Here is an 8237-nt window from a genome sequence, read left to right as displayed (position 1 = left end):
GCCCCTGCCGTGCGGCCGCTGGTGGATGTATCCCGTGTTACTATTTGTTAGTAAGGAACGCTCGCTCCCGGGTGAGGTGCAGGGCTGTGAGCAGCAGGGAGGCACTACGGGCCCGGCCCGAAGCCTGCGGGCGTTGAGATGGGAGCGCCTCGCCCGGAGCCGCGGAGGGGAGACGTGAGTCCTCCGTGACCCCAGTCGTGCAGCTGCAGCGCAGCTCACTGAGCTGTGAGAAGAGCGACCCTTAGACCAGGGACTGTTAACGAGTTCGACTTGTTTTCTGCGACGTTACGTGGATTTTAGGTGGCACTTGGTTAATCCATTTTAGGGTGGTCAGGCATTGGAATAGGTTGCCCAAGAAGGTGGGGGAGTCACCATCCGTAAGGCGTTTTAAGGACTGGATGTGGCGCTGGGTGATACAGTTTGGAGGTTTCGGTGGTAATGCTGGTTTGGTGGTTGGACTGGACAATATTAAAGGTCTCTTTCAAGCTCGACGATTCCACGATTCTAGAATCAGCTTTGTAAACAAGTGTGTGCACAGCACCTGTATGCACAGAGCCCCATCCCGGGTGCAGGTCACTTGACTGACGCTTGCGGCAGTGACATTCTTTGGGATGCGGGGAGCCAGGTGGAGAGCTGTGCTGCCGTGCCGTGCATTTCTGCCAGCAAATACATTTGCCTTTGTTCCATTTATGTGAGTCTTGTATTGGCGTGCAAGTGTGCAGTGCAGAAAACTGCTGTTAGTCAGTCTCAGTGCAGTCGAGAGATAATACCAGGACTTCTGGCTGCAGCAGGCAATTAGCTGAAATAAAGACTACAGGATTTAAAGTGAATAACTTGTCTAGTTATGAAGTAAGTATCAGAAAAATTATCTTTTCATGAATATTTCAAAAACACTTCCGTGAAATCTGGTATGCCAATATGTCTAAAATACTTAAAACTTAAACATCACTCGCCTCTTAAGAAAAAAGCCAAGCTTACACTGTCCTGTGGGTGCAGCATGTTCTCAAGTTCTTGTTTATGGGGAGTTGTTCACATGTCTTCCTCACGCTGCATCTTTTCCTTTATGATAAAAAACGCCCAGGTTTTGAATTAATTGAGGTTTTAAAGCTCTCAAAAAGGGCACAGCTGGCATTTCATAAAATTATTCTCTTAATGTGTGACATTTTATCTTGTTCCTTCCTGAAGCTTTCTTTCCTGTGTAATTACTTAGGGCAGATGTGACTTTGTGGTATAACTTGCATTTAAAACTAGACAAGATTGCTGTCTGGTAATGGCACCAGTTATGAAGCAAGTAAAAACATCTGGAAGCTGAAGATCCTTATCACATTATTGGAAGTGCAAAACATCTTTCAGGATTTGGCAGTATTTGGAGAAGTGTAGAAAACTGAACTTAATGATGCAAATGAGTTTTTAGAAGCAGTCATACAATAACATGGAAATCACCTTAATATTTACCTTTTCTATTTGTCAGATTCTGTTGAATGAGGTATTATAAAAAAGCTTTAATAGTGAGGGTTAATACACAGGTATTGAGACAAATTTAGTGGTTTATACGCTTAAAATATTTTAAAAATTGGAACTTTTGCTTGTTATCCTAGCAATGAAATTAGATAATTGATGACACGATGGATGAATATAATATTGGATAGGGAATATACTTAGTTGTGGATCGGGGTTTTTTAAACAGTGTTTAGATTACTGAAGAAATTATTATTGGAAGGAAGAGGGAATATATTTTATCATAGGCCATTTATTTTTGTGGGCCTTTTTGGCATTTCCATCTTGTAACCTCTTTGTCTTGTGTGTTTTGGTTTGGTTTTTTACATGTTCAGCTTTTACCCTCTGTCACTGATATGTACAGAAGCCATAACACCAGCTTCAGCCTTTAAAAGAATTAAAAATAATCTGTTCGGATTCATCTCTGGGATCAAAAGTAAAATTGTGTGGCTGAGCAATGTATGGGATGTTTTAAGTCTGATCCCTGTGGGTTCAAAGCCAAAACTGGAAAACCCCATTAGTGTTACTGTATGAAACAGCATTTGATAAATGCCAGACTTAAAAATAACTGACTTTTTAAACTTTTCTACATATAGTGTGCAGTAGGTTTCTATTGACTTAATCATATGTGTCTGTATATGTACACACATACTCTAAAATATTTTAATAAATGAAGTGTTGGAACAAATCCATTTGAGCTGGTGACATAGCAAAAAGACAAAATGTGGGTGTGAACACATTTCTTTTTTTTGTAAAGGTTCCATTGTATTGGAATCTATAGAAAACTAAAATATATTTCTGTTGTATAATTGGCACTTCCAAATGTGAAGAAAGAACTAGGGCTGGGTTTGTGTACTTTAGTTGAGTTAAAAGGAGCAGGTGATGCACCTCTGGTGCTGCTGTTCTTGCCAGAGGTAACTGGAAAGACAAATACCATCTTGGTATTTGAGTAGGAATATGAAAGGTGCTAAAAGATGCACAAAGAATATATTGAAATCATTTTACTCTCAGGATTTCAACCCAGTAACACATTTTAACATCCTAAAACTGCAGAAACTGAGAAAGCTGAACTAGTATTCTTAAGGCTTTAATTTCTCAGGTTGAACAAATTATGTAACTTTTAAAATAAAGAATCATTGAGACATCTTTGTGATTTTTGTTTTTCCTTTTTACTTTCCAACCATCCAGGAATGTGCTGAAACAGACACTTTAGAAGGGTGCTAGAGATACAAGGTAAGTGCTGTGTCTTAAAAATTTTAAACTTTCTAAATACGTTTTTTTAATAAAGCTGCTGTGCTATTTTTTTAGTGAGCAGTGTATCCCCTTAAATTGTGCTGGTTTTATAATCCTGTTAAAATGGAAGGTTTTCCAAGAGATTTGTTCCTATACAAACAGAAATTTGGTCATATGTAATACTTGTATTACATAAACTTAAGAGCAAGTTACTGTGATTTTATGCTTTGGCCTTTGATATGAGTGGGTTTTAATCATCTCTTAAGATTATGACTTAAATATTCATATGCTGATTAAACAATATTTTCTCTTTTTAAAGGACTGTCATGCTTACAAGCCTTCACAGATGTTAGACTTTTTCCAAATGGGAATAGTTTTGGTACTTATACTTTGGCCTGAGAGCATTTTGTTTATTTTTATCAGTTTTTCTGCAGTGACTCAGGCTTGTACCAGCACAGCACTTCCTGAGGGCACCCAGACCCCATGTGGTTTGGTTAAATCAATCCAGTTATTAGATGAGGAAACTTCTGTCTCAAAGGGAGTAACCAAGAATGGATGCTGATAGTGCTGTTTCAGGTGGTGTTGGGAAGTCGAGCAGCTTAGTAAAACAAGGAATTTGGGTTATATTGACTAGCGCATTCTCGGTTCTGGAACTGTGTGCTTCTGGTGTTTAGCTGGTCCCTAAATTGTGAAAATTCTGATCCTGCCCCTCCCTCCTTATCTTTTTTATGGGAAAAAGGGGGGTGGAACAGGTTGCCTGATTTTCAGGATAACCAAGACAGAGCATCAAACTTAAAGCCTCTTGATAGTTTCCACTGAGCCCTCCTAGATGAACCAGAACATTGGTTCCAGCTCTACAGAAAAAGCAGACACTGCACACAACTTTCATGGCTAAGAGCTTCTCCAGAGACTGGAAGAACAACACGTACGGAACTGGATATACACAGAAGGGGGTATGTATCTGTAGCATTGATGTATTCCAACAAACCCCAGAACTGTGTTAGGCAAAAAATCCCAACTGGAAACACTTAAAGGTAGGGGAGCTTCCCCTAACCTGAAGGCAAGGTGTATTTTAGGGTTGTGTGCAGGCTCCATGAAGAGCAGGTTTGATTAGACTTGGCAAACCAGTTCACTTTGTGTCCTCCTTTGGTATATCTGCAACCTTTGATTATTACTGTGAATAAATCTGCTGCTTTTTTAGCTGCATGTCCAAAAAAAAAAGATGAACAACTGAGATTAAGACTATTTGCACTTTACAGCCATGAATGTTTCATGTTTGCTTCTTCAAATGAAATTATTCCGTGCTGTGCTGAGGACAGGGAACCAGTATTCCTGGCATTGTTTTTAAACCTCTTTAGCACCTGAAGTTCAAGAGCTAAAATTGCACAGTGTTAGTTACAGAATACAACTTTTTTCAAACTTTCCTTCTGTGAAAGATTGATGTATACCACAAAAATCTCCCATATCCTGAAACTCCAAAGCAAATGCACATTACAGAATTTATTGAAGTGTTCAGGTTACTGTTATTAAATCCAGATGTTCACGTAACAGTTTTGCACTTGTGCAATGAACTGCATATCTGCGATTGTTGACTCAGTAGAGAGTATTTTAAGATTTCATATTTGGTACTTGGCTTAAGCCATTAATTTTATGTTTGAAAAGGGGCTTTTATCTGGGCATGGTGCCAAAAGCAACAAAGTGAGAGAGAAGTCGTAGTTACACTAATTTTTGATCTTCACACCAACTAACGAAACACAAATGAACAAAACAAAAAATAAAGACAAAAAGGAAACCCACTGTTTTTCTACCCTTCTAATTGGATTTATGACATAATGAGTCCTAGTTACATACCTGAGAAGGACATGCAGTTGTGTTCTTATTTCCACGTTTTGTGTCTAATGCTAGAAGCCTGCTGGAAGGCTAGGGAACAGTTGCTGGAAACTTGTTTACAGATTCTAGAGACATTTAAATCAGTTTGCTAGTAATTCTTTAAATGTAAAAGAGGTATCTCATAAAAATTCAGCAGAGAAACTCATTAAAATTAGTTCAGATTGTTAGTGTATTCAGTAAAGTTCAGTTAATACCCAAAATGGTTCTTGCATCTCAAGTAGTGGCAAACTTCTCAGTATTTCCTACACAAAAAAGGTAGATGAGACATAGACTTCCAGCTACTGAAATTCTGTCTAATACATTGCTGCAATGCGTAATTTTGTTCCCCATATTTTTAAAATTGAAAATACATAGCTTGGTAAAGTTGCAATCCAGCAAAGCTTTAAGCATGCATTTCTGGCACTAAATGGGTTGCACAGAGTTGAACACAACGCTTAAAGCTTTTCAGGATTTAGAACCACATGGTAGTAAAGCTTTAGGAAAGTAATGTGACCCAGGGAAAGCAGTGTGCATGTGAATGTGTCTGTGGTGGCTGTCTCCTCCTCACAGTGCTACAGGTGCAATTCTGTGTACAGGTACATTGTACCTGTGTACATTGGCAGGGGTTCGGTGTAAGATGGGGGTTAGGGGTTTGGTGTTTGTACTTGGGTGTTGAGAGAGCACCCGATGTCACCATTAATCTCACGTTGTGTTTTAAAATGCTGCATAAGGTGTGTTACCAGTCTTTTTGTACATTGTGAATTGGCCATCTTGGCACATTCCTTTGTACATGAGCGACTGGAAGTGGGAATGCAAGGAAGTGTTTTGTACTTTTATAATTTTCCTTGGTGCTCAGGCAGGTGAGGGTCTCAGGATTGGTGTATTCTGAAAATGGAGCTTGCTGAATATACTGAGATGGCTGTACAGAAACTAATGGGATCTCCGTGTTCATTATGGTTGATCTGAATGGTACCATTTGTGTGTTATTTTAGGAGTTTTTGAATGGACTAATAAATCTCTCTGAACTACTTTTGAGTGTGTTTTTTCATTACATATCACTTGGTATGCTATTTTTTTAGGATTTTCTCTTTAAAAATAAAATTTTAAACATATTTTTCCATGGACAGTACAACTAAGGTATGAAAAAAGAAATGCCTTAATGTTTTGCTAATGTTTTTCAGTATGTAACTTGTACTCTTAGCACAGCTATACTCTTTATAAATATATTTAGTGTATTTATAAGGTTTTTGTTAAGGACTTGTAACCTGTGTGAATTAGGAATTTATAGAAACAACTGGAAACATCACCATTTTCGACTTAATGTTTTCAACACTAATTTCACTTGGAGTGTCTGTACAGCAGAAGGTTTTTAATACCCAGTTTACGAGGGTAGAGCTCACTTAGAGTGTTTCTAGTAAATACTTAATTCAAGAGAAGTTACCGCTTTATTTTGCAGTCTTTATTATTTCTGAATTTGGGTTAATTATAATAATGCTTCTTTATGTTAATGTCAAATAATACAGCAGCACTCAAATACAAAGTACTGAGCAAATGCTGACAGTTTTTGCAAAATATAAGCCATCTTTATGGTTATGGGAATTGTAAGTCTTTCAGTGTGAATCAAGCCCTAAATAATTCTCTCTATGTCTGTAGACAGTTTTAACCAACTTTTTTTGCTTCTATGAATAACAGAGTGTAATTTGTGATTTCTTCTGGAATCAGATCCTCCTTCCTCTGCCAGATGTTCCACCCTTCCTCTGTTCTGCCAGTTAAACCATTTGATGGCTCTTTTGCCAGGTCCTGCATCATAAGCCTAATTTTAAAAACTTGTCCTGCAGAATTGGGAAAAGAGAAAAGTGGAGTCTCTTGGAAAGGGTGAAATGCAGGTGGTGAGAACCTGCTCCTGCCCATAGTTCATCTTTGCTGCCCTGGGAATGCTGTGGGGAGTGTGGAGCCAGCCCAGCCGTCAGACACAGGGGCTGGATAAAACACTGGGACGTGCTTCCCTTTGCTGCAGAGTAAACCACACTCACAGGAGACCCCTAGACACAGACACAGTTCTACATCTACTGCTCCTCAAATACCTGGAGCAGTTGGGGCCTGAAGGTGGTGCAGAGGATAGAATTCCATAGTGTCTCCCATCTGCCTGTGGGTTCTTGCCGTCTGTAGTAGACTTTGGAAAGCCTAAGCCAAGCCTTGTGGTGGCTGGCTGAGGAGCATGGTCAAGAAAAGGCTATCGAGGAAGCATTTTTGATGGGTAAAGCTGAGTTGAGGTGATTTAGTGATACATGGAGGATAGAAAAAATTAAAAATTCAGGAATAGAAATCAGGAAAGTGGGTACTGACGTGATCTGGGGAAAAAATAACTATTGTTTGATGCTAGAAAAAAACCCAATGAAAATAAACTAAGAGAAGAAACCACATGGCTACAGTATTTATATCTGACCAGATGATATTTAATGAGTATCTTTTTTTCATCAGATAGTCAGTATTTTCCAATGGAGTTTCTAATAAAGCTTTGTAGTATCTTTTTTAAATATTTTGAGTGCTGCTCAAACTACCAGAACTACAGAAAGTAGATGTGTGACAGCTGCTAAGTGCAGAAATTTGTAATCTACTGTAAAGAATTTTATGTTACCATCTCTTTCTTACATATTTTTAAACAAGCAGCTTTGCATGGAATGAAACATTGGAACACAATAGTTTAACAGATAAGTCTTCTTTGAAACCGGCCTCAGGCAACATAAACTCTCCTGACCCAGAGTTTCTGCCCTATTAGTCTTTAGCTAATTTCAGTAGGGAAAATGGAATTCAAGTTCATTTTAGCTTTGGAGATCGTGAGAATTTGGTTCTTAAAGCACTGAGGGCATGGACTATGGATTATAGCATTAAACTGTTCAGAACATCAGAATTTTCAGGCACCATACTAATAACATACTTTTTATGATTATTTTAGAATATGGGTGTTGATCTGGAGATTAAGCTATATCACTCATAATCTTGAATCTGTATTTATAAAGAAGCAATAAGTGATATTCCTTTACCCTGTTCACAGAGAGGATTGTCCTTATTAGAAGGAATGTGTTTGATTTGAAAAGTAAAAATTTGGCTTTTTTTTAGTGAAGAGTGTAATTTTGTCTTTAACAAATTTATTTTTTTTCTGTTAGTGATAATTCAATGTCTGTGGTATCTCTTCATGCTTAATTACCAGTGTTTAGGAATCTCAGGGCAGGGATTTTGTGGTTTGTTGTGGGATTTTTCTTCCTGGAAGTCTGCTTAACTGCATGGAATTTAGCATTCTTTCAGTATGCATCTTTGTTGCTTCTGTTAAACCCACTTTAATTCTTGGGAAGATGCTGTAAAGTGTAAATCTATTACAAGTGATATCATTGTATTCACACTGTGACCTTTTGTCACTGCTGTATAAAAACTGTGGCCACTTAACACGATGTGGAATCTGAGCAGGTGATCAGTGCAGTGTGACACTGTTCTGCTTGCCAGTAAGGTGGAAAAACTTCTTTATCCCTGCTGTATCAGCAGGTCTAACTTGGAGAAAGCTGAAACTGGGGAGGAAGGGGATCATCCTCCTGGAGCCATGAATCTAAATGATAGCTCGTATAAGAGATGAAAAAACTGCT

Source organism: Corvus brachyrhynchos, unplaced genomic scaffold (genome assembly GCF_000691975.1).
Source record: "Corvus brachyrhynchos isolate BGI_N302 unplaced genomic scaffold, ASM69197v1 scaffold5, whole genome shotgun sequence".
NCBI classification, from domain to species: domain Eukaryota; kingdom Metazoa; phylum Chordata; class Aves; order Passeriformes; family Corvidae; genus Corvus; species Corvus brachyrhynchos.
The sequence above is the reverse complement of the archived record's forward strand: the minus strand, read 5'-3'. Positions refer to the sequence as shown.